The sequence below is a fragment of the Ictalurus furcatus genome, chromosome 4 (genome assembly GCF_023375685.1).
Source record: "Ictalurus furcatus strain D&B chromosome 4, Billie_1.0, whole genome shotgun sequence".
NCBI lineage: Eukaryota > Metazoa > Chordata > Actinopteri > Siluriformes > Ictaluridae > Ictalurus > Ictalurus furcatus.
This window is the reverse complement of record NC_071258.1, coordinates 9,229,826-9,256,437: the sequence shown is the minus strand read 5'-3', so window position 1 is coordinate 9,256,437 and position 26,612 is coordinate 9,229,826. Positions and strand designations below refer to the sequence as shown.

The 26,612-nt window shown below is 38.2% G+C and overlaps 1 protein-coding gene across 6 annotated transcripts in view; it reads left to right on the top strand.

Moving 5' to 3' along the window:
- Nucleotides 1-13,610: 13,610 nt before the first annotated feature.
- Nucleotides 13,611-26,612, top strand: part of mical3a (microtubule associated monooxygenase, calponin and LIM domain containing 3a) — an 89,015-nt gene continuing 76,013 nt past the window's right edge. For 5 of the 6 annotated variants that reach the window (XR_008385705.1, XR_008385706.1, XM_053622830.1 and 2 more), the window contains exon 1: nt 13,678-13,765. The gene's annotated coding sequence lies outside the window, so the exon portion shown is untranslated. Of the gene's footprint in view, nt 13,766-26,612 lie in introns of all 6 variants that reach the window. The other variant, XM_053622832.1, reaches the window with a different exon arrangement.

Genomic DNA, 26,612 nt, shown 5'->3' with positions numbered 1-26,612 from the left:
GCATAACGATTCCACCATTGGGAATATCATCTATGTGGGCATATGGTGTGCTCGAAGCAAATTTTGACCTTGAGTCATTTGCATGTTCTAGTCCCAACATTATGCAACAGTGCTTTAACAGGGAGCACCACCACAGCCTGATAGCTTTCATCTCAACTGGTGGGTTTGTATATGCTGACATTCCACAGACAACGACCAGAATGATAAATATTGATGATCTTACACTCAGCGTAGACCCAGTAAACTGGCTGGACAGAGGAGAGCTCTCACCAGTCAAAGAATTTACTGTTCTGGAGATGTTTGCACTGATACTTTGCTTGTTTCTCCAGAGGAAATGAGATGTCTGTGTTGTAGGTCCACTTGAATTTGTATTGCTTGCAATTGGCTATTTTGGTTTGACCGCAATAACGACAATTTATTATTAGAAGTGAACAAGAAGATTATATGGAGCTCTTTTATTTATTTATTTATTTATTCATTCATTCATTTATTTATTTATTTATTCTCACTCCAGTAAATCTTGTTTCACAAATACTGTATGTTGCACATGTCTAATTTGCATTTGACCTGGTTCTGAAAGATGACCTGTTTAGGGCAGGTTACAGCACTTTGCAATATAAACCCATTCTGATTACTCTGATACCGAGAGAGTGTAACAGATTCCAATGACAGTAACCTTACCTGTATTTTTTTTCTGTCTTTCTCTCTCTAAACACTAGCACACAGGTTTTTAGTTACACCTGTGTAATGCTTATTTGATCCCATAGAGAAAGCTAGACAACTAACTAGCCCTTTTGTCCCTAGTTTAGAGAAATTTCAGAGTTTACTGATCTGCTTCCAATAGTAATAGCACAACCTACAGTATATGTATATGTGTTCATTTCAGATTTTGCTAAATGGAACTATGGGATAGTTTATCTATATTCTGTATATTTACCAGTATATAAAGTGTATACAAGCCTTCAACAGCTCTGCTCTGTGTGCACGGTCATGGCACTGTAGTAGTCTAATGATCTGTAACACAGGTTTTCAAAAGGACTACATGTATCATTACTATAGACTTTTGACCTGCCACTGTATTGAACTAATTGTCTGATTATCTTTCTCTCTCTCTCTCTCTCTCTCTCTCTCTCTCTCTCTCAGTCAGTAAAAGGAGTTTTAAGAAGATGGGGAAAAAATATTAAAAACTCATTTAAAATGTACATCTTATTTTCTCATCATGATTTTATGTGGGTTTTTCAGGAGAACATTATTAAGGGGTTATTAGCCTTAATAATAAAAGACTAATATAACCATTAATGACAATATATGTACATGTAAGATAAAATACATGTAAGATAGATGTGATCGCAGATGTATTAAACATCATTTTGTTGATTTCTTTCCCCATGCAAATGTCAAATAGTCTTTTTATATCAAATAATCTAAAGCATTTTAACCTATTTCAGGTTTATCATAACTACTGCAGTGGGCAAATACAAGTATTAAGTTGTTTAGTTATTAATGAATGCATTCATACAGGAAATCATTATATTACATTTTATAGCAATGTTGGTACCACAACAATACCAGTACAATAATCCGTTTCAATTATTTAAAGTCACCCAAACATTTTTTGAAGGCCAAAAAGATAATAATTATTTATTCACCCTATCCTGGTCAGGATTACAGTTTCCACAGTTACAATAACTTAGGACACTAATGAGACCTTTCTAGTGACTCTGAAAAACACCAGAAGAAAGATGCCTAGGGTTCCTGCTCACCTGCGTGATCATGCCATAGGCCTGCTGCAGGGAGGCATGAGGACTGCAGATGTGGCCAGAGCAATAAACTGCAATGTCCGTAATGTAAGACGCCTAAGACAGTGCTACAGGGAGACAGGAAGGACAGCTGATTGTCCTTGCAGTGGAAAATTACATGTAACCATATGTCCCAGGCAGATGTGATGGAGAAGTTGCAAATGACTTGGTGGAAGAGTGGAGTAACATCTCACAGAAAGAACTGACAAATCTGGTGCAGTCCATGAGGATGAGATGCACTGTAGTACTTAAAGCAGCTGCTGGCCACCAGATACTGACTGTTACATTTAATTTTGACACCCCCCCCCCCCCCTTATTCAGGGACTCATTATTCCATTTCTGTTTATGAAATGTCCCTGAAACTTGTCCAGTTTAAGTCTCAGTTGTTGAATCTTTTTATGTTAATACAAATATTTACACATGTTAAGAAATTTGCTGGAAATAACAGCAGTTGAATGTGAGAGGACGTTTCTTTTTTTGCTGAGTATATATCCATATCCCCAAAATCCCACCAAAGGGGCCTTGGGGTTTTCAATCAGCTTCTTTCCCAAACTTTACAAATGGGTTATAGTAATAGATGGCAATAATCAATGCCAGTACTGGAAATCTGAAACTAACATAAAATGAAGCATAAGGATGAAGCAATGTTCATTATTTTTTATAAATAATTTTTCTTCCCAGCTTTATCAGTTTTGTATACATTGATGATAACAGCTTGATTTTTTTTCCAAGCATCTCTCTGATTGACAGGAAAAGCCCACAGTTGGCTAGTGTCAATTTGCTACTGTCAGGTGTCAATCAATAAGAACACAACCAAGTGTGCTCATATGGGCCAATAGCTATGTACAGCTGTTGTATTATTGGGAAGACAACCTTCTTCATTGACTCCGCCTTTTGAAAGCCGACAAGCTTCTTATGTTTTATTCATGACTCTTACACACTTAACCTACGACTTCAGTGCATGGAAAAGAAAGCTTATTCAAAATGCATGAAAATAGAAAGCCTACCTCAGGCTTCCTGTATGTGTCCGACTGAGATATCACTAATTAGAACTAAGTAGATTTACTTGCAGATTTTTCAAAGAGGTTCACATTATACCAAAGAGTGTTGTACATGAGAACCAGAAGACACATACAGTGAGGGAAAAAAGTATTTGATCCCCTGCTGATTTTGTACGTTTGCCCACTGACAAAGAAATGATCAGTCTATAATTTTAATGGTAGTTGTATTTGAACAGTGAGAGACAGAATAACAACAAAAAAATCCAGAAAAATGCATGTCAAAAATTTTATAAATTAATTTGCATTTTAATGAGGGAAAAAAGTATTTGACCCCCTCTCAATCAGAAAGATTTCTGGCTCCCAGGTGTCTTTTATACAGGTAACGAGCTGAGATTAGGAGCACACTCTTAAAGGGAGTGCTCCTAATATCAGTTTGTTACCTGTATAAAAGACACCTGTCCACAGAAGCAATCAATCAGTCATATTCCAAACTCTCCACCATGGCCAAGACCAAAGAGCTCTCCAAGGATGTCAGGGACAAGATTGTAGACCTACACAAGTCTGGAATGGGCTACAAGACCATTGCCAAGCAGCTTGGTGAGAAGGGGACAACAGTTGGTGCGATTATTCGCAAATGGAAGAAGCACAAAAGAACTGTCAATCTCCCTCGGCCTGGGGCTCCATGCAAGATCTCACCTCGTGGAGTTGCATTGATCATGAGAACAGTGAGGAATCAGCCCAGAACTACACGGGAGGATCTTGTCAATGATCTCAAGGCAGCTGGGACCATAGTCACCAAGAAAACAATTGGTAACACACTACGCCGTGAAGGACTGAAATCCTGCAGCGCGCGCAAGGTCCGCTGCTCAAGAAAACACATATACATCCCCGTCTGAAGTTTGCCAATGAACATCTGAATGATTCTGAGGACAACTGGGTGAAAGCGTTGAGGTCAGATGAGACCAAAATGGAGCTCTTTGGCATCAACTCAACTCGCCGTGTTTGGAGGAGGAGGAATGCTGCCTATGACCCCTGGAACACCATCCCCACCGTCAAACATGGAGGTGGAAACATTATGCTTTGGGGTTTTTTTTCTGCTAAGGGGACAGGACAACTTCACCGCATCAAAGGGACGATGGACGGGGCCATGTACCGTCAAATCTTGGGTGAAAACCTCCTTCCCTCAGACAGGGCATTGAAAATGGGTCGTGGATGGATATTCCAGCATGACAATGACCCAAAACACATGGCCAAGGCAACAAAGGAGTGGCTCAAGAAGAAGCACATTAAGGTCCTGGAGTGACCTAGGCAGTCTCCAGACCTTAATCCCATAGAAAATCTGTGGAGAGAGCTGAAGGTTCGAGTTGCCAAACGTCAGCCTCGAAACCTTAATGATTTGGAGAAGATCTGCAAAGAGGAGTGGGACAAAATCCCTCCTGAGATGTGTGCAAACCTGGTGGCCAACTACAAGAAACGTCTGACCTCTGTGATTGCCAACAAGGGTTTTTAAACCAAGTACTAAGTCATGTTTTGCAGAGGGGTCAAATACTTATTTCCCTCATTAAAATGCAAATCAATTTATAACATTTTTGATGTGCGTTTTTCTGGATTTTTTTGTTGTTATTCTGTCTCTCACTGTTCAAATAAATCTACCATTAAAGTTATAGACTGATCATTTCTTTGTCAGTGGGTAAACATACAAAATCAGCAGGGGATCAAATACTTTTTTCCCTCACTGTAAGTAATAATTATAATGAGTTATCTACACACACCCTTTCAAAACCATGCGTCTGGTATTTGCTGATAATTTCCTCCTAAATGAAATTGAATATCCGTCATTATTGTAGCAGACCAGAGCATTGTACTTGTGTGGTCATTATGTCACAGCCCCAGTCCCAGTGCCCTCATTTAGCCTACGCATCCATGACACAAAGGCACTCCTTCATTTGCCCAATGCTCCTCCACACTAGACCAATTAGATTCCACTGTGATCAACCCAGTGTTTGAATTCAACAAGATACACCACATACGCCACATTAATGTCAGAAAGTCACAACACAATCGAGCTTTTACAAAGGAAATGTTCAACTTTGTTTCTTCTAGTAATGCATGCCTTTTCCCTATGAAATCATTTCAGATGACTGAACTAACTGTGTCCAGATAAGTTCATGTGAAACAGTCCCAAATTTTATTACTGAGTAATTAAAGCAGTTGGAGCTCATTGCCTGTGAATGAGTGGATATTTCCCTTATCTCTGCTTGTTGATTTAAGGACATTTTGATATCGTGAAAGTCATACACAGGGCACAAACTGCTGGATCTGCCACTTGTACAGAGCTAAAGTAATCCCTGGCTTATTTCTTACTACACTGTAAAACCGGGTAAGTTCATTTAACTCAAAAGATTTGAGGAAACTAATTACCTCAAAATTTTTAAGTTGAAAAATCAATTTCTTTAAGCCAAATACACTTTTGAGTTAAAAATTAACTCAAATTTGTTATATTTAAGTGTATTTGGCTTAAAGAAATTGATTTTTCAACTTAAAAATTTTGAGGTAATTAGTTTCCTCAAATTTTTCGAGTTAAATGAACTTATCCGGTTTTACAGTGTACTTAAACCTCATTTAAGATATTTTAAGCAAAAGGCTCAGTGAGAAAAGTCTGCAAAATGAGTTCTTTGAAACAAATTGTTAAGCAGGTTGAATATATTTCACTCTCATTTTGCCAATAGGTGGATTGATTTGTCTAAATTGCCCCTTTGTTTAAATCAAAGTGCAGACTTTCAGCTTTAATTTGATGGTAATTACCTTCAAATTGGGTAAAAGGTGTGACTTTCAGTAGTCTTTAACCCATAGACATCACCAGATGCTGGGTTTCTTCCCTGGTGATGTACTGCCAGGCCTTTATTACAGCTGTCTTCAGTTCCTGCTTGTTCTTAGGGTGCTCAATTGGATTCAGGTCAGGTGATTGACCTGGCCATTGCAAAACATTCCACTCCTTTGCCATTAAACAATTCTTGGGTTGCTTTCAAAGGATGCTTTGGTCATTGTCCATCTGTACTGTGAAGCACCATTCAATGAATTTTAAAGCATTTGGATAAATCAGATCAAATAATTTAGCCCTACACATCAGTATTTATCCCGCTGCTTTTGTCAGCAGTCACATCATCAATAAATACAAGGGAACCAGTTCCACTGACAGCCATAAGATGAGATAGTATGCTTCAGATCATGAGCAGTTCCTTCCCTTCTCTTATAATTCTGGTAAAAGCTGACCTTTGTTTCATCTGTCCACAGGATGTAGTTCCAGAACTGTACAGACTTAAAAAAAAATTTTTGGCTAAGCCTAATCTGGTCTTCCTGTTTTGGGGGTTTACCAATGGTTTAAATTTTGCGGTAATCTCTGTATTTACTCTGGTGAAGTAAATCAAGTGTAAGATCAAGTGTTCTTGATCTGGTCAACTGTTGTGAAGTGTTGTTTTTGTCACCAGGGAAATAATTCTTCTTTCATTCACCACAGTTATTTTCTATGGCCTTCTGGATCTTTTGGTGTAACCGAGTGTTCACCAGTGCTTTCTTACTTTTTTAAGAATGTATTAAATAGATTATTTGGTCCCATCTCATTGTTTTGCTTTCTCTCTGATGGGTTTGTTTTGATTTTTCAGACCACTGATGGCTTGCTTCACTGGCAGTGACAGCACTTTGGACTTCATATTGGCAATTAACAGTAACAGATTCTAAATGCAAATGCCACACTTGAAATCAACTCTAGACCTTTTCTCTGCTTACTCATAAGCGAAATAATGAATAACACCCCTGGCCATAGAACAACCAAGCAGCCAATTGTCCAACTTCATTTGGTCCCTTAAAAAGGACCACCGTTCACCTGATTAGGGTGTAAAAATCCTCAAATTAATTGTGAAAGTCTGCATTTTCAAGGCATTCTTTAATTTCAACTCCAGTATACTGTGGAGGACAGCTAAAATAACAATAACTTTGTCAATGTCCAAATATTTATCCAGCTTTTTGGTATAAATAAATCCATTTTGTACTTAGAAGGTAATGAATTGTGTTTTAAATGAGTTGAGGGAAGTACAATCGCATGAAGAGACATAGAGAAGAATAGTGTAGAATAGAGGAAAGCTTTTTGTGGGTCATATCCATAACACAACCCAAAACCTCACACACTGGTGCAAGAGCAGTGCAATTGTCCCATGTCTGTTCTGATATAAATAACTGCCTCTCTAAGAGTGTGCAGGGCGAGCGGGTCAAGAAGCCACATTTGGGAGGCCGCAGGAATGCCTGGCTGACTTCTTGGTGTGTTATTCCTGTATCCTGGCAGCCCCGCTGCACACCAGTACATTTTGTACACATATTCACTAGGGTGCACTGACTCACTCAAAGCCCTAAACACCCCCCCCACACACACACACACACACACACCACTCACACACCTCCTTGTGCTCGCCACACCCATCTTCATCTTCTTAAGATATCCATTGTGTCTTTGCAGGGGCACTCTGAGGCTGCTCTTTGTGAACAGACGGGATGCTCAGCGTCATCTGAGGAAGGAGGGGCTGCGGGCTGATCTGCCTTTCCTCACGCCTGCCAACCAAATCACGTGAGATCTTCCATGTCCTGTAACCATGGCAATGAGCTCTGGACCAGTCTGCATCTCATGGGTCTAGGAAAGAAAGAATAGGAAACAGAGAAAGGATACGAGGGAGAAGAGGAGGAAGCTCGGAACAGACAGACATTGTGATCTGTAGTAGCTGTCAGGGTAAGTATAATACTGTTCATTACACTCTTCTGCTTTGATGGTCCTGCTGTGTGCTTCATTATTTGCAAGGGTGCTTGTTTATTTACTTGATGTCAATGTAATATTCCGAGCTTCCTTCCTCTCTGCTTTCTTTATCGTGACCAGATTTCATCATACACCACTTATATCATAAGGGAATAGTCGTCTGTTTTAAGAGACAGAGTCACAAGACGTTTCCTCCTATTTTGTTGTTGTCCATGCCCATTCAAAAGAAATGCAGGTGTGAAAATAAAGAATGACATTTGAGATATGTTTGAAGCCCGACCTACGTATATCGATAAAAGGTGAATCCCTGTGTCTGATGTTACGTAATCAGCACTAAGCTCTCTGTGGGTTGCTTTCTTCACTGCTCCCATTAGCTTCTTTTAATAGCTCTGCACTAGCAAGGTTTCAGCTCCTGTTGGAGTCGCTAGCTGTTCCCTGTACAGTTTACCTAGCAAACCTACATTAATCTAATATACTGGCTCGAGCCTTACACAGATCTCTCTTTCCAGCCTGTATGTGTGAGGTGTCTTTATGATAATGGTGCATGGCAGACATGATTATCCTTGAGATTGAATGCCATGATTCTGATGGTTTGAGTATTATTGATTTGAAAGGTCAGCAGATCGTTGCATGATGACAATAGAGCAGTTGCATCGAGTAAGCTCATTATAGACTGCGTAAAATGCAATGAGCCATTAAAGTGGAGATGTTTATTTGCTCAACTAACAGGAATCTCATTTTGCACATACTGTAAAAGTCAAAGATTTCACAATAAAAGCATCACTGTTTTACCAATGTTTTGTTTAAAAATCACCACTTCCTTTTGTGTAGGATTGCATTACACATGCTAGAGGTTCTTTTCCCTACATTACATAGCTGTAACAGAGTTCCATAGCTGTTACAGAGTTATCCTGATTTTCTCTGTAGGGGTTTCTTCTATTTCTTGCACACAACATCTAAAGAGATACCACATCTAAATATTTATGCTGCCATTTTCCATGAATTATGTTTGTAGGCTAATACTTAGCACATGTAGGGTATCAGTGTGTCATTCTATAAACCATCTCATCACCATTAGGTAGTGCAAATTATTTTTTCTAGGTTTTTTGTCCTGCTTAAAATAGAAAGACATCGAAACTGTGTGCGGTGTGACTCTAGATATTGTTGGTATTCTACTGCAGTGATGAAGACAGCAGAAATGTTTTATTATCTAAAACTGGAACTGTATGCGTTGCATAATAAAAAAAAAATATGAAGATTATTCGACTATAACTAATTATCTCACTTTGTATAAGTGTAATAACTGTCATGTTCTATGGTGTCATATCTCCTTGGCTAGGGACTGCAAAAACACGTTCTAATGTAATAAAAAAAAGTATGACAATTTAATTTTCAGCTATTAGTTAATATTGATTAGAGCTGGAGTGTACAAAGTAGAAACAATACAATTCAAAGACATTATAATAATGTAGATGTTAGTCTCAGAAAGCTTTCTAGGAAGAGCTTATGATATATGTAATTTGCAAAGAAAATAATTTTATACTTCTCTGTATCAACAGCCTTTATATTATGGCAGTGTTCACAGGTTTATCTTAATCAAAGGTTTATGTTAACGCACTCATTCTAATATGTTATCATTTCAATAGTAACAGCTAATTCACAGGTACAGGGGATGCTCAATATAATCTAAGATTAATAATGTTATTTTAAAAATGTGCTGTTATTTAACAATGAAAAATGCATACTTGTTAATATAGTGAATCGTTCTATAAGGAGATGTTTTTATCATTTATTGAATGATAAAGCTCCAGTCTCGGAGCTTTGTCCTTTCCACAGGAAAGTCTTCAGGACAAATTACTTTTTTGTTGTTGCGCTTCTTACTTTCTAGGTAACATTTCAAGCTACATTTGTTTGCTTTCTAACAATTGCTTTCAAGAGAGAGAGAGAGAGAGAGGGAGAGAGAGAGAGAGAGAGAGAGAGAGAAAAGAGAGACTAGTGAGGGAATGAGTATTCATAGCTGTTATAACATAAGTGATAACAGGAACTAACTTGTTCTGTGGATGTTTCAGAACGTTAAATGTAACTACAGCAATTTGTCAATGATTACTTTTTTATTAATAAAAAAAAAAGGACATACTATATATCTATTTATAGGTTTAAGGTCCTTTATGTATCTGACAAATAAAAAAACCTTGACCCTATAAACCTTTAAATGGATAAATACTGTGGTAAATAGTGTGACATTCTTTTTTTTAATGAGTAAAAAAGTACTCATTGGCAGATTGCTGTGGTATGAGTGGATTAAATGATTTACAATGTGCTGTTATAGGACAATAATACATTGACAGCACATCTCATAGTGTTTTATTTCATATACAAACCCATGATTACCTCTTATACAGTACATTTGTATATCTCAGACAGCAGATGCAGTTGTCAAACACTATATTCTATTTGAGACTTCATCTGTCTATCAGGATGACACAGTGAAGTTCAGTGTATAGACTAATTATCTCAGTGCGCTCAGGAGCGTGAGTGTGGGTGTGTTGAGGGATTAGAACAGCGAAATAGTGCTGATAACATTAAAGCAACACCTCTTGTGTGGTTTGGGGTGTACAACCACTCCACATCCTTCAAACCACTCATGGATACAGAAAACAGGATATTTTTAACTCCTTTATCTAATGTTTATAACTTTCAGTCATGTTCAAGAGCAGCTCCATGTATGCTCCATAACAGGATTACAACAAGAAATTTCTGGCGCCGCTAAACGGTCTTCCATTCAGAGCCTTCATGACCCCAGCTTTTGACTTAGACACTTAGGCGTATGCAGGTCATGTAAAAATGACATATTGTTGTTTACAGAGGACTGACAGATTATCTAGGGCAGTAACCCCTTTACATAATTACTGTGTCACACCAAAATGTATGTCTCGTTGCTTCTAAAACAACAAAGAAATGTTGGTCCGTTACAGTGTTGACTTTGGTTTATAATCTAGGACTATGCAGGAAATGTCATTAACTGTGCTATTGACTTTTCTTGATTTAGTGTATTGTACATACTTAAATATGAAGAAACACCCCCCCCCCCCCCCAAAACAAAAAACAAAAAACAAAACAGGAACAACAGGGTTTGATAAAGGGTTATTGTACCTCCTCTGTCACCTCTAATTTATCTCCCTGTGACACTGGATGTAATCACTGAGGTCTTTCTGGTTCACTGTCCCTCATCATTCTGTACTATTTGCTGGGCTGAACAGTAAATGTCCCCTTTCTACAATGTTCCGGATAACATTTGGTTGACACCTTAAGAGGAGTCTTGAACATGAGTGCAACTCACAAGACACACACACACACACACACACACACACACTTGCCTCTTTACAAGCCATATGTACAATATTTTTATTTGTTAGCAGGATGTTACAGAACTCTCCAGGGTTGTGAACATTGTGCAATAAGTAAAAATGTGAAATGAGTCAGATTTAAAGGAATCGTTCTGCCAAAAATGTGAAGTAGAACAGCTTTCTATTTACCCTGAAAAGTTCAATCTAGCTAACATGTAAGGGAAGTTTCTATCAGAGAGCTCGGTCTGGTATGTTTCTTCAATAAAAGTGGTCAAGACCCACTTAATTTCCCAGGAAAAGGCTGTTTGACTGACATGGCACACATCCAAACGTGTTTACGCACCAATTACTGTTTCAAACAAAACTGTTTTTAAAGATAACGTTGCATCATATAGTGTCAGAAGGCATTGAAAAAGTGATGGCATGATCTAATAGATCAACATGATTTGAGAGAAGTATGTGATAATTTAAGTTTGAATTAAACTACACAATGCTTTAGTGTTTTATTTAGTGTAAAACTAAATGAGCAAATACCCTGTCCAGGATGTACCCCGTCTTGAGCCCGATGTTCCCTGGGATAGGCTCCAGGTTCCCCGTGACCCTGAAAAGGATAAGCGGTAGAGAAAATGGATGGATGGATGGATGGATGGATGTAAATGAGCAAACTTTTGTTTGTATTAGTTTACTGACTACTATTGGGCTAAGAAGACAAACTGTGTCTGGTTTATTTGATATTTTATTTTATTTCTTTTGCTGAATTACTGGTGCAAAACACATGCGTTAACAAACACTGTGCTACGTTATATCTTCTGGCCCTATATGACCTAACAGTAGATTTTAATAAGATTACATTTCAGGTGACTAAAGTAGATTTAAATGCATTTTGTTAAAATCAAAATTACGTGATGTCTATGTCGGACCCTTAATTATTATCTATACTACAAATACTTTTGACTGTACTTAAGAACGTTACTTTCAATTTTACTGTAATAAAAAAAACAAAGTTTTATACCACAGTGCTGCTTTTTTTAAATTATATATCTGATTGGTGAGAGAGTGTTAATTAATTTTCTATACAGCACCACTGACATTTGTGCAGCTCATTCAGCTCCTTGTTGTCTAAGACTAACAGTGAACGCATTTAATAAAAAATATGTTGTTATTTAACAAAGATATAAATCATTGATTTAGTGAAACTTTCGATAAGGCTATGACATTTATGGAAGGTTGTCTCCAGTGTCAGGGCCAATAAAATTTTCTGCCATGGGAAAATCTTCAGGACAGAGGACTTTGTGCTTTCTAGTTTTTCTAACATGACAGCTGTTTTGTCTTATTAACTTCAAGAGAGAGAAAAAAGAGAGGCAAGTGATAAAACAGCTGATTATATCTACTATAACATAAGCGATAACGAGAACCAACATGTGCCACGGATGTTCCACAACATTAACTGTTAAACACTATAAAGGTTTAAAACTACAATGTGTCATTCATTAATATGTTTAAAATTGTAATTGTTGATAAATGCCTGCGGTGTAAAAGGAATAAAACACTTCAGATGCGCTGTTGGAAAATAACTGGAAATTGGAATTGGAAAATATTATCGGAAATAATAGTAAGTTCATGTTGGATGTTGCATCACACCACCCCATGGTTGATTAGTTTTCCATAACAGGACATGTTTCATTCCTTACACATTCAGCCCACTTATTGGCCTATCCTGCTGAAAACAAACAAACAAACAAACAGACAATAGAAAACCTCATAGAATGTGTAATGGATTAATGGTTATAATGGGAATTGTATTGTGCTCTACGATGGATTGGCACCCTGTCCAGGCTGTACCCTGCCTTGTGCCCGATGCTCCCTGGGATAGGCTCCAAGTTCCCCAAGACCCTGAAGGATAAGCGGTATAGAAAATGGATGGATGGAATGGGAACTGAATTGATTTAAATGGAAACTATAATAGTCCCTGTTAGTCTCTACTGGTAATCTGTTGGTGGCATGTTATGTCTAGTGCATACCATTAAGGACCAATAATGGTAATGGTTTTAATAGTTAACAGCTGATGGTTTGTAATGGTATTTGTATTGGAAGCCATTAGAATTTCTTGGATGATTTCTATTTTTTTTTTTCCAGCAGGGTACACATAATGTGCACACAGGTTTAGTTCATTTAATGTGAATGAGCTAGGTAGCTTTCCACTTCCACTAGCACAAAAATGGTTTAGCCTTTAGAGTAAAAGAGAAAGACTTGGAAACACCAAATAAAAAGCTGACTACAACCAAACCGGTTACTAAAACCAATACCCTGCTCACCAAAACTCTACACTGAACCTGCAGGCTTTTCTGTAACCGCCCATTCTTACGTCATCGGAAGAAACCAATCGGATTAAAATCGTGGGAATGCACGCTCAACTTCGAAGGGGGTGGGGACCGGGACGGTACATACATTCATTTCTGTTACATTCAATTTACATTTTCTCCGAAATACCCAGCAGTAGCAACGGCTAAATTTTCTTTCTTTTAATATTCATTGAGTTCTGAGCAGATGAAATAGCGTTCGTGCTTTATATAAACACAACCGCGCACTTTCCTCAACCCCCCCATCTTTCTTTCTCACGGAGTTTCGTCCTCCGGCTCCTCTATAGTCCATTAGCGCCTTTAGTATGAATGTGAACGTGTCCAGAAACAATTCTTTTATAGACCAGCCAAACAAGTTCAGTGGATGTTTACGTATTATGGATTGACAGATTGTTTGATAACGTCTCAAGGGCAAAGTCGCCTGGAAATCGTGTCTGTTTGTACAGGATTCATGAAGGTAAGAGCTTAAAAACACCACGCTTGTGCTTCCAAATCGTCCTGTTCATTTGAACTGTGTGTGTGTGTGTGTGTGTGTGTGTGTGTGTGTGTGTGTGTGTGTGTGTGTGTGTGGGCTTAGTTACCTACAGTCCATCAGGATCATTACGTGGCTCACTAGTCATTAACCAATGACTGAAATGTGGATCAGGCAAAAAATGGGTTAGTATTTAGAGTATGTAGAGTATATAGAGTAAGCCTGATGAGCTGCAAGAAGCTGTAGAGTATTACAGTCATGTTGTTCAGGAGTCAGTACTCAGATGGTCCACTGATCACAGAAAACACAGCAGGACATGAGCTCTTACAGTTTTGTCTGCTGTTACTAAACATTTGCTGATCACATTGTCCGAGTATGCAAGCATCTGATCCTCTGAGAGAGTTGTGTGTACTTGTCTCGTGTTGTATACCATGTATCAGATGAGTGTTTGGGTCAGATAAAGAGATGTAGAGATCAGAAATAACTAAACACACAAATCAAACCAATTTTGAGAAAATGGATGTAGTTTCAAGCATAAAGACAACAGTTTTACATGTGCAGCTCAGGGTGGGTGGATTGAGCATTTGTTTATTTGTATGTTTTTGTTTACGGCAGAGAATAGAAATGAGGTTAAAGGAAATCGCCATTCTGAAACATGATTGAAATATTTATGTATTTTAGTTATTTGTTGTTTGTGTTTTTATTATTCTTGTGCGATGTCACTGGTGTTAATGGGGGGGGGGGACACAAATCTGAAAGATAAGGGAAAATGTCAGGTTACAGCGCTGGATAAACTAAAGGACTAAAGCGCTGCTGCATCAGTCTGTTTAGGTAGAGATGAAGCAAGTTGAAGCAAATCCCAATGGTGCCACTATTACATCCAGTCGATTGGCATTGTAGGTAAGGTACGAAACTGCCAATGAAAGAAGTTTAAACTAAAAGATCAAAGTTCAGTACGGTATAAGTCTTGAATGCTCAGATATTAATGAGAAAGAATGATATTCAAGTCATTCATCATTGTGTATTATCCTTTAAAGTCTTAGTCTGATCATCAGAGCACTCTGTTTATGTTTAGACATGTTTTAAAGATTTGGTTTCAGATATTTTTTCACAAGTGCAGGAGATTAACAGCAGGATGTTCGATGAAATGTGAAATCGAACCACGCTGTTAACTAGAGCTGTTATTTAAGTCCGGAAAAGGGATATTTAACCAAAGGACATTCCCTTATATTCAGAATAAGTATGTCGGGAGAGACAGGGGAAAGAATGAAAAGGAAGGGCTTTTCCTGCTGACTCAGCGCAAACAGTTGATCATAGTAGCTGAAAAGGCCAGGGTGAGATTAGATGTCTGACTTTTCTTGAACAACCCTCATGTGTGAGAAGGACAGGCTATGTGTGAGAAGGAAGGGGTGGGGGTGGGGGTGGGGGGTCTCTGGGATAGCAATACATTGCTTTGGAGTAGGGTTGGCAGTATGGCAAAAATATAAATATCATTAAAGCACACCTATTATGGTTTTGAAACGTGCCTAATTTTGTTTTAGCGGGCTCATACAATAGATTTGCATACATGCAAGGTCAAAAAACACTTTACTGTGCTCATAATTTAAATTGCAGCATTACTTCCCTTATAATTCAGTCTATACAGGATTTCGCAGAGTTTTTTTTTTGTGATTGTTGTGGCCAAGAATGCTTTTGCTGCGTCTTTTTAATTTTTTTTTAAAATGATTTTTACTTGAAATAGTGAATTTGCAGTTGCATGAAATTTATTTTTCATGATCTTTCACAGAGATGTTTGTTGGTAAATGAGACCTTTTAGAAGTACTCATGTTCGACACATGTGAATCAAGGGAGGCTTTGGCTGAATGTGCGTCGTGATGACGTCACACGACTCGTCTTGTCCCAAATCTACAGAAAACCTGCGGAAATTTTGATAAATTGCAAACTCCTGTGAACGTTGCGGCGTTTCCTTGGTTTTGCATTCATTTCTGCAATCGCAAAATCGCTAAATCCTGGAGGCACTGAAAATGGGATACTTGTAGGTTGCTTGTTGCTATGCAGATTTAAGTGACGGTGTGACGTTATTAATTGTTTGATTGGTCGAAATTTCTTTTTGACGAAACGTGCTACTGGTCAGAAATTCTCCAGCTACTGAAAATACCTTCAGCATGTGCAGAAAAGCATGCAAAGAAAAGTATTTCCTCATGATGATGATTGCATGTTTACCCACCCATACAGTGGGGAAGTAGAAAACTCTAAAAATAAACACCGGTAGTGAAAAGAACAGCTAGTTCATGATGATTTATTTATTTATTTATTTATTTATTTATTATAATTTTTTTACACCCATTACTACAGGAGTTAGGGTAGTACAGATATAACGGCTAACCCACGCTGTGTAGTCTGCCAGTGAGAGAGCACTCTGAATTTGGGCACTGAATTGGCCATAAAAGGAAACGTGCTCAACCTGTGTCTGTTATTGTTTGGTTACTGCAGCCTCAGGAATCCACTGCAGCCAACGGATTTTCAAATGCTATGCTGCCTTTCATGCCAAAAAGGTTATTACAGAAGCGTCATGAATGCAGTGCTCAAAGAAAAAGTTTGTTGGCTAAACATTCAGTGACAGCAAATGGGAGTAATAAAAAGGCAGACTGTTTATTTCTATGGTTCGGTGACGTTTTTAATCAGTGGATGCACGTATCCGACACTGTGTGTGTGTGAGAGAGAGAGAGCGAGAATGAGAGTGAGTGAATGAGAGAGAGCAAATGAGAGAGGGAGAGCGAATGAGAGAGAGAACAAGAACGAACGAGAACGAGAGAGAGTGAGAACAAGAGCGTGAGAGAACGACAGAAACACTTTTGGGTTAGGTGCAGTTTAAAGTCTTTGCCAGATATTCAAATGAAAAGGAATCTCAATTATCTTAATGTGAGGCACGCACCAGGGTTTGGGGAACTTTCAGGCTGAACAATGTTTTAAAACTGAAAAAAAGATGCAGTTTTTTTAGTTGTTAGTGCCGTAATGTGGGATTCAATAGAGAATAAGAATCAAAAATGACACAGAGGTTGTGAAGAACACTAGGAGTGTGTATATCAGTGATACTATTATGGTCAATGAAAAACCCTGAGATTGCGAAATTAGAAAAGGGGATTTATCTTGAGTTGTTTTGGATTGTTAAAAATTTTCTAAACAGGTTAAACTAACTAGAGGCTAGAGGCAACATGGCAGTAATGTCATATCTTATATCATATTTCACTTTAAGGGGTTCACCCAGATGGACACACCAGATGAAACCTTTTTTCTCGACTGATAGAGTCTAGACTGATATTTTATTGAAAATGTAAACGGGATCTGCACACTTCTAGTAAAATCCTTTTAAACACAGATCTGAACTAAAATGTGAACTAAAATGTAACCCCTGGAATCCAAACTATCTGAGATAACGCACAGAGCTCTCTCAACTTGCCTGATGCCTTCTGGACTATCTTGGGTTTGGCTTTGTGTCTGATTTACATTAGGCTAACTTTACAGCGAAGGTTATCAGAACAATTATAGCCTAATGATTCATGTTTGAGTGCACAGCTTTCTCCATGTGTTTACCACTGCATGCTATCTGCCTGTCTTATCAGAGATAGGAGTTTTGCATGAATTTGCACGTAGCTCCCAGTTCCATTGCTCCAGACAGTCCCAGTCTCTAGACATTCTTGATAGACGCAAATGACGTAATCAGTGCACGTTTTTCAGTCCCAGAGTGTGCTGCATGTGCTAGCGTTTGCATTCGGAACAGAGCGTTAGACCTTGGACTGTAATATTATAATGAGCAGTCAGTGCTGTCGTTCTGCTACATGACTTATTAGCTACATTTTTGAACGTGCAGTGCCGAGGCTGGAATTTCTGCAGCTTGTTTATGTTTCTGAAGAGTCGGGTGGGGGGGTTACAGTGAATCTTGCATTGTAACACTGTTACAAGTCGAGGTTCTCCAATTATTTATTTATTTATTAGAATGTTACTTTTGTTGATTTTCTGATCAGAACAAACTTCAGCTCAAATGGCATCCACTTACTTCCCATTTTAAAGTGGTCATGCTGGCACTTCTGAGGCAAACTGTCCATGTTATTTCCTCTTCCAATAGAGTGAAAACATATTGGAACGCTTTTTTAAAAAGTTGGTGAACATTTTCTTCAAACTGTCAAAAAAAAAACTGACTGGGAGAGTATTTTCCCCAATACCTGTCATTACACTTCTTAAACATTTAAACCCAGCCAGTTTAAACGTGAACTAAATCGAAACAGAATTTTCTAAGAAATTCTTACCTCTCTATCTGAATCTTTCCTCCCGCAAGCCTTACTAGTTCAAATTCCATACATGTTTGGAAAACTGACTTCCGGACCGGGATGCTTGTTTGAGTTTGGCTGTCAGTCATTTCCACCCATGTACACAAAGCTCCGCCCTCAAACCTTCTGACGGAATTACCATTAACAACGACTGTCATGAGATCACTTTCAAGCACAATCTGGCTTTTCACCGCTGTAAGCCAAGTCACAGCTCTATAAACATGCAACATCTCGTAATTGTTTACGAGGATGCAAAGAGGTGTTGGGGCGTGTCAATAAAATAACTGACAAGATGCCAATCCAAATACAAACGTCCAATCCAAACTGGATGTCGTGTATCCAGACTGGAATTTCCTCAGCTACGTAATACACTTGTTCTGAGACAATGACTTAAGCTATTATTTTTTTGTAATCATTTCTACATCATTTCCTACTTTATTTGTACTAGTAAGAAATTTATACATTTTATTAATGCACCTTTAACAGTATTGTATTGGCCTTGCAGCTCTACCAGAATGCCACACTACTGTAGGTATTGCTGTGAGATGTAGTGCCAGGTCGCTGTTATCCTCAGCCCAATACCCTCATCGGAGAGCTCGTCTTCACTTTATACAGCAGTGGTGGACAAATCACTAGCCTGGGCGATTGGGGAAAAGCTGATTATATGTTTATTAATAAGATTATTCGTTTTTTACTCCCAGTTGCCTGGCAGACCAGTAGTCCAGCAGTCACCAGAGTTTTTTCTTGGCTTCTTCAACAACCAGAGGAAAAAAAACTTCTCTAGTGATTTTTACAAAACTAAATGTACTCATCTTTTACTCGTCGGATTTATTAGCTTGCAACGCATAGGCAACATTGACACGTTATGTATACTAGAGTGCCCATGCTGACCTCTGTCCACTGCCGAAAGCACCTACAATGGGCACGTGAGCATCAGAAATGGACCATGGAGCAGTGGAAGAAGGTGGCCTGGTCTGATGAATCATATTTTCTTTTGCATCATTACATTATCTGGTGCGGTATTCCCTAATGGCATTTGCCTCTTTCAGCAGGATAATGCACCCTGCCACACTGCAAAAGGTGTTCAGGAATGGTTTGAGGAACAATGACAAAGAGTTTAAGGTGTTGACTTGGCTTCCAAATTCCCCAGATCTCAATCCGATCTAGAATCTCTGGGATGTGCTGGACAAACAAGTCCGATTCATGTAGTCCCCACCTCGCAACTTACAGGACTTAAATGATCTGCTGCTAATGTCTTGGTGCCAGATACTACAGCACATCTTCAGAGGCCTTTCCATGCCTCAATGAATCAGAGCTGTTTTGGCGACACAAGCGGGACCTACGCAGTATTAGGCAGGTGGTTTTAATGTAATGGCGGATTGGTGTATGAGCTCATAGTTCATAGCTCATTTGTCTGTATTAATGCACTTGGCTAACTATCTTGCCATTCTTTATTACATTGATTATGTCAGCTCCCATTTTTCAGCCTAGTCATTTAGTTTCCTGGGCATTCAAAACACAGGACTGGGCAGAACATTACAGATTTTACTTGCCTGGTTGGGTAACCAATGGATTTATGATTGTTCCACCAGTGTAGAGTGATGTAAATTTAGTACATGTTGTTTTAGTCGCTCGCATCTCTCATCCTAAGCTCTCACTGTCACACTGTTGGCATGTCCGCTAACGTCTCTGCATGTCTTCCGTTCATGCGCATGTTGTGTCATACCAAACATTTCACAGTAAGAGCTTTATTAGTTAGTTAATAGGTGAAGTGGAAGGTAAGCCACGGCCATCTTGCACAGCATGATCTCAGTATTTAGTCACAGGATTTCCTCAGCTTATTTACCTTGTAAGCAAATGTCTGCTCCACCCAGCGTGGGGTCTGGGAGGCGTGTCTGCTATTTGTGTGTGTGTGTGGCTAGTAACATATCTGGATTCTCAAAAGTGTGTTGGAAATATGTCCATATGTGGATGTGTTGGATGTTCACCATGGTCTGAATTGTCTTTGGTAGAAAGGTGTGTCTTGTGTACATAGACATTTTCATATTTGAAGATAGTAAGAGTCAACAGTAACTCCATAATTCATGGAAAACAGAATGAACTGACACTACGGATATACAAATATCCCAGTATCCCAATTACGTGGTACAAGAACCTTTTGACAAGCATTTGACAAGCTTTTTTTGCTTACCTTCTACATCTCTAAATCCTTTCCCTTGGAGCTCTTAAATTTAACCAGTAGTGCACTCGTTTCCCAAAAGCATCATGAAGTTAAGATTATCGTAAATATAATGCGTTCTCTACTATTCAACGCTGACCTTTGTGCTGCAGTGCTTTTAGAGAACTCGGCCATAATCATTTTACTGAGAATATAAATGATGTTTCCTGCATATGGCGTACACAGAGCTGCAGGGTTATTAGATCCACCTACCTCGTATCTACACTCCATTGGCTATTTTATCAATACTTTATAGCTATACACAATGTCCTTCACTCTCAATAAAGAGAATGAAAAGGGAATACCAAGGACCCCTGCTGACCACATATTATTTGGGTGGTGATTTATGATATTGTAGTTTGTGTGTGTGTTTGTGTGTATGTGTGGTGCTGTATGAGTGCATCAGCTTGCTTATCTGTTGCTTATTTACCTTTTTTGGACATTTCAAACACTCAGTACTGCTACCTTATTATACTATTTTTCTGTATTGGGTTTAAGGTAGGACAAACTCCCTTCGATGGCAGAGTCTGATGGGATACCCTCTGAAGGCCATTTTAAACATGCTTGAAGATTATTTAATAAAGCCAAAGCCACATTGTCACAATGGTCGCTCAATGTCTGGCATTCATTTAACAAGAACAAGTATATTAATGAGCAGATGGGTTACGCAACAAAATATTAATTGATTGGTCTTCAGTAAATGCTCTCTTGGTACCCAGTCCATATCCCAGGAACACTGGGCAAGGAGAGGGGAAATTAAAAAAAAAAAAAAGGAAGAATAAAAATAAAATGCAAAACAAAGCAAATGCAATCCTGGTCTCGCCAACCCTTTATTTTATTGTATGTTGCAGCCCGACCTAGACTGGGTCGTAACAATACGTATATAATTATACAGTGAATGAAATTAGCTAATTGTCCACTTCTGTTTAAAAACATATTAAACACATTTCAGCATCCAGCATTCTTGGAGTTGAAGTTGAAATCACAAAATGGCACTGAGCACTGAGGATATAGAGTCAACACTTCCCTTTGACTTGAGGTTTACTGCACAGTTGGTGTGACTTGTATGTGTAGACTTTTTCATATTTTCGCTATCTTTAGCACCTATCCAAGCATGCTGGAATTCCTGCTGTCTGTATGAGTCCTTCTGAGATGAAACACTGGCTCATGTGCAGAAAAAGAGCAGTAGGCTTGAAGCTTATTGCCTTTACCATCACTCACATTCTAAAGTTAGCGAAACGTATCTATCTGTTTTGGTTGTGCATTGTTGGATTGTTGTTGGAAGTCGTTTTTCTGGATTGCACAGTTCATTGTTTATACAAACATTTCTTTTTCTCTTTCAGAGCGTTGTTGTTTTATCTGGGGAGATTTGGAGGTTGAGTGATCAAATTGTTTTTGGCAGATAGTTGCACCTCTCTAATGTTGCCAATGCTCTTATTTTCCTGTGTGCGGAACTTTTTCTGTTGATCCTTTTGGCTTGCCATAGCATTCCCAACTGCTGCTTATTAACTGAAACGTGTGTGTAATATATGTATGTGTGTGTGTGTGTGTGTGTGTGTGTGTGTATATATATATATATATATATATGTGTATATATATATATATATATATATATATATATATATATATATATATATATATATATATGTATATATATATAAATAAATGTATATGTGTGTGTGTGTGTCCCAAAAGTCACACAAAAGGGGACTAGCACTACGAGGGGACTCCATACATAGGGGACTAGCACTACGTCAGTTGTCCCTTCATCAGTGGATGTTCGTGGGTGTCCACTTCTCGGTTGGTCCACAACTCTTCCAGTCTTTTTGAATTTATTAATAAGTTTGGCAACAGTGTTGTGTGTGATGTTCTCGCCATGTTTCCTGTTAAAGTCCATCACAACCTTGTGACAGCTTCCTGATCCAGCCATGAGAATGATTTCTTTGTGTTCTTTTTTTTGTCAAAGGCATTCTTAAAGGCTATCTGAAAAAAATATAGTGTAAACTAAGTATGAACTTTTGGAAGACATTTTGCTAAAAAGTGTTCATTTCCCCCTATGTATGGAGATTTTTGGAACACTCTGAATAAGCTTATTGGATCAGATTGGGTTATAACTGGCCTACAAAGATTATAGTTGTCTGATTGGAAGCACTATTTCCAGTCCTAATTAATGTTTTCAAACATTTGATCATTTTAAAAATGATTCTTCTAATTGGTGAATATTGATGATACTCTGTTTTGAGTTATGCGTGAAGCTCTTAGCATGGATAACTGCACACATAGAGAGATGTGTAAACATCTGCAGCTCATAGTAAAATGTGAAAACCTGGATATATAGGATATAAATGTTTATGCTTACCTTGGAAGAGATCTAGGTTTCTTTAAGTCTTTTTATTAACAATAAACAGGCTAACTGGTTTATTCACTGCCGCCCAATATAAAGCTGAGTTACTGTTAGAACGCTAAAGTTGCTTATTTTTTCTTTTTCTTTTTTCTATTTTTTGGAAAATTGCATTTTACATATTATAACACGCCATCCAACAACCCCCACCTTACCCGGCCATTTTCATTGAAGTAGGTAATAAATTGTTGCCATTTTCCCAAAAATGATTCACCCTTGCCTCTGATGTTATACTTGATTTTTTCAAGTTTTAATAAACAAGATTAAATCTTTAAGCCATACTGATATAGAGGGGGTTGTGGAGAAATCCATGACTGCAATATTCTGCGCCAAGCTTAATTTACTCTTGTACCACAGCAAAAGGTGGTAAATTGAGGTTGAGTTAGCAGCTTTATCTGTGACTTTTACAAAGCCCTATAGTGTCCCTATATCAATGATTACCCACTTTTAAGATCTTTTTTTTTTTTGTGGTGCGTCTGCCATACAAGTCTCTATGCAAATTGTTACTATAGAAACAATGTAGTAGAATGAGCACATTAATATAAACTTGTGTTTTGAAATGCAACCAGAACTATTGTCAAAGATGCTGTTAGAGAAAAGGATTCAACATGTTCCAACCAGTCTGAATCGAGAATTGCATCAAACAGCACTGTTTTATTACTTGTGTTATGACTTTGTGTTGTGTTGGTGGATTTTGCTTTAAAAAAATTTGGGGGGTGGGTTCCTTGATTTGAGAATGAAGAGAATTCCTCTGAGTAGGGATGTTGCGTAAATGCTTACATACGATCATACACGCTCGTAGCATAGCTGCCGAAACGACTGGCAGATTTTTCTTGCTCTTACTGTGGGGAAAATCAACCTTAGCACTTCTTTTTTTTTTTTTTTTTTTTCTTTATCCTTATTTTTATTTCTTTTTATTTCCAACTTACTTTTAATCCTCAGACTACCATATTTGCCAGGATAGTCCTAAATATCTGCACTGGGTTCATCCAAACCTACTGCTGCTTTTATAGACAACAGATGATGTTGAGTTGTTCAGAGGAAGGAGGGAGAATAGCCAACAGCCATGAATTTTTATCTTATTGTATCCAACATGCCGTACGTCATCTGTAAATGTGTTTGCTCATGCCAGTTTGGGTTACTTGTCAATGGATGCTTTGAGGTGCCAAGATTAGGCCTACAACTTCCTTTCTCATACCAGTACTGCTAATGTCCCGATGTTACACATCTGGAAAATATTTCTTTTGTACCCAACGAGTGTTTAAGCACATAATGATGAACGAGCTGCTGTGGAATTTAGGCCTGTTTCAACAACTGTGAAATTTTGGTTGACTTAAATGTCATACCGTTGCGATAACAGACAACTTTAATAGTAGACTAATAAGATACATAAGCCATTATATCATTATTGAACTTATAAATTATACATTAGAAATAATTGTCATTAGGTGAAATATGTAATAATTATGTCAGTAACGGTGGACATTCCCACTTTTACTATATTTTGGTGCTGAATAATTCTTCAGGAAATAGGAATCATGATTTTGTTTTGTTATATAGAAATAAGTCATCTTTGATCAGTTTTGTAAGAAATATTGTGTATGTTTATTAAAAGCATACAGTTCTGTTACATATGTACTGTGGTAACCTAAATCCTGAGCAAAAATCACTACTAATTTATTTAATGCAAAATTTGAATTCCTAAAGTGAAAGGGAAACCAGCAATATTAACATGTATCTGGTTAGATAATAATTAGTCATGGCAATGTTTCTGTTCTTCTGCCAAGTGCAACTCATAAGCCAACTGTGGGCGAAAATCGCTCTTGCTATGTGTAACGCATCATTGGCGTGTCCTGAGCGAGATGCTATTGCCGTCATGACTCTCACCCCAAATATATTTATTTCATACATTTAGCCACTGATTGCATAGAAATTGGGAATTTAATATTAAAAGTTTGTTCCTTATCACTAGAACATTTGGATATTTGGGCCATTGCAGCTCATGACCATTGTTTCTCTGCTATTTTTCTGTAGCTTTGCTGAATTGTAGCACATTAGGCATGAGGTCATGTGGAACACCGTCAAGGTGAAGAAAGCGACGTTCACACATACAGCGATTTTATCGCTGTAAGTCGCCAGTTGCTGTACTATGAAGTCGCCGGTAGGCGTTCCTACTACTGGTTGCCATAGTAACGTGTGGTGAAACTAGCATTCCACTTTTGACAGCAAACCAGTGTTCTTGCCGCAAAAATGAAACATTCTGGAGGGAGCGTGATCTTGTATAAAATTCACCAGTGTGTATATGCATCATAGCCTACGAGATGAAGGAGGAGCAGTGTGTGCTCTTTGCCATTGCGGCCGTCTGTCTGCGGCAAAAGCTCAAGCGCCAATTAGCGTAGCTTAGATATGGCCTTAATGCATTTAAAGCAAAATAATAATAATGAAACACTCACTTTTTGTTGCAATTGAGCAAAATCCTGGTGTAGCTCCTATCTCAGTAAGTGAGCGTCACCATCAGGGTGTCATTCACTATATTTTTGACGGCGACCGGCGCCGGACCGCAGCTCTTCGGCCGTGGCCTCTGTGTTTCCTGGGTGAATTGTCCGGCTCGGTGCTGCTCGTTCCCATGCGCCGAAGCAGCGACAAGCCGGACACTTCACCCAAGATAGGAACTACACTGGGATTTTGCTCGATTGCAACAAAAAGTGAGTTTCATTATTATTGCTTTTATTATTATTATTATTATTATTATTATTATTATTTGCTTTAAACCTGCTAAGATCCTAAGCTAAGCTAATCTAATTGGTTACTGCTGCAATGGCACTGCTTCTGCTAGTGAGCACGGGTGGTTACGGATCACGTGCTCTTTACTGTCTTCACTCCCATTGGTAGTCGCTGCACCAAGTCGCTCCAAATTTGCATAAAGTTAAACGTTTTTCAACTTTCAAAGTCGCTGGACACGCCCACATCTAGTTGCCAATGGTCGCCGTTGCCTGAAGTCCCCAGCGCTTATTGAAAATGAATGATCTCCAATGAGTGGCTGTATGTGTGAACGTATCTTAAGGGGGAATAGTGAGGCTCTGATTTATGAAATGCTTGTTGAGTGTAAATGGTGCAGAGTCGATGCTGTGCTTGAATTGAATTGTACTGAGAAACCAGTTGAGGTAGTGTTTTTTTTTTATATTTTTTGTGCAATTAGTATCGTTTAAAAAAACAAAACTCATATGATTCTCGAAGGCATTTCTCCGATACACAATCTGTATCACGATATCTTAGGTTTGCTTCCAAAATGGCAGCAATACAGTAGTGTTGTTTACAAAAAACTAAACGATAAATAATAATAATATAATAATAAAAATAATAATATATTTGTTAAATATAAATATACACATCTATAATTAATTTCCTTTCTATTTTTTATAATTTAAAAAATGAAAGGTTATGCACAAAATTAAAAATAAATAAATAAATGAAAATAATAAATTAATCATATCATGATATCCAAGATATCTCTGAAAAGCATATTGGGGCATAATTGGTCATGATATCGATATTGAATTTTCATATAGCCCAGCCCGAGCAAGTATATTTGCAGTGAGATTCCCATCCAGGTTATTTTACAACCAAGGTTAGTTTTGAAGGTCAACTGAAGGTGACAATGTACTGTTCTGTTCTCTATGTGTAGTATTATCTATGCAAGCATGACTATGAAAATGTTTATTTAGCCTAATATTTTCACAGATCATCCATAACATTACAACCACTGACAGGTGAAGTTAATAACATTGATTATCTTGCTACAATAGCACCTGTCAAGGGGTGGGATATATTAGGCAGCAAGTGACCAGTCACTTCTCGAAGTTGATGTGTTGGAAGCAGGAAAAA